Source organism: Otolemur garnettii, unplaced genomic scaffold (genome assembly GCF_000181295.1).
Source record: "Otolemur garnettii isolate 467f Iridium unplaced genomic scaffold, OtoGar3 scaffold00086, whole genome shotgun sequence".
Classification (NCBI taxonomy): Eukaryota; Metazoa; Chordata; class Mammalia; order Primates; family Galagidae; genus Otolemur; species Otolemur garnettii.
Genome location: NW_003852481.1, coordinates 172,870 through 174,151, shown reverse-complemented (window position 1 = coordinate 174,151; position 1,282 = coordinate 172,870). Strand labels below are relative to the sequence as shown.

Below are 1,282 nucleotides of genomic sequence, written 5' to 3'. Positions count from 1 at the left end.
CCAGACTTCACACTCTTAACCACTACACTGTACTCCATCAGGAGAGTTGAATTAAGTGTATAGATATACTAACATACTGCAGCATTATTTAAAATAGTGAAGAACTAGGTGTCCATTCACTGTGGAATTGTAAAATACATAAGTTGTTTAATTCAATAGAATACTATCTAATGTATTGAAAGAAAAAGATCTCCAAGGCATTAAATGGGATACAGAAAGGTTAAATAACTTGTCCATCATTTCTCTGCTCTTAAGTGGCAGAAAACGCAAACTGGTGAATGAGTGAGAGATTCTGACAGGGTAAAAAGAAAAAAGCCCTGGCTCGGCGCCTGTAGCAGTGGTTATGGGGCCGGCCACATAAACCAAGGCTGGTGGGTTTGCACCCAACCCGAGCCAGCTAAACAGCAATGGGCGTGGGGTGGGCCTGGATGCAGCAGACAGGTCCTCTCCTTTCAGCCCTATACCTTGCAGCTGTCTCAGTTTTTCAGATTTCCTCATCTGAAAAATAAAGGGCTCCGATCTGATAAAATATTATTTCTGAGTCTAGGTCTAGATCCCTAACATTACAGCATATATTTGCTGAGCAGCCTGACTCTTGTTTGATCTCAGGTAACAACAAGATCTAGATAAGTGAGGCCAACAGAAAGCTGGTATAACTTCACCACTGAATGTGGACATTGCAGGAACTACAAATTAAGTCATGTTACCTTGGACTCAATAACTTGGGGGGTTTGTTTTGAGACAAGAGTCTCACTATGTTGCCCTAGGTAGAGTGCCATGGCATCACAGCTCACAGCAACCTCAGACTCTTGGTGGGCTCAAGCAATTCTTGTGCCTCAGCCTCCCAAATAGCTGGGACTACAGGCACCCACCACAATGCTAGGCTATTTTTTGTTGAAGTTGTCATTGTTGTTTGGCAGGCTGAGCCGGGTTCAAACCCACCATGTGGCCAGATGCACGTGGCCAGCGCCCTAACCACTGAGCTATGGACACCGAGCCAGAATCTGTAATTGTTTAAATCACTCAACTCAAAAAAACTGCCTTGGAATGCAGCAGCAAGACCACAGCTCACTGCAACACCAACTCTGGGCTGCAGCAATCCTCCCACCTCTGCCTCCCAAATAGTTAGAACTATAGGTGCAGCACCATGCCCAGTTCATTTTTTAATTTTTTTTGAGACAGAGCCTCAAGCTGTCCCCCTGGGTAGAGTGCTATGGCTTCACTGCTCACAGCAACCTCCAACTCCCGGGCTCAAGCGAGTCTCCTGCCTCCGCCTCCCAAG

General features: G+C 45.8%; 1 protein-coding gene across 1 annotated transcript in view; it reads right to left on the bottom strand.

The window, feature by feature from the left end:
• The window catches only part of ACAT1 (acetyl-CoA acetyltransferase 1), a 24,676-nt gene that overhangs the window by 11,938 nt on the left and 11,456 nt on the right, over positions 1-1,282 (bottom strand). The window lies entirely within an intron of this gene.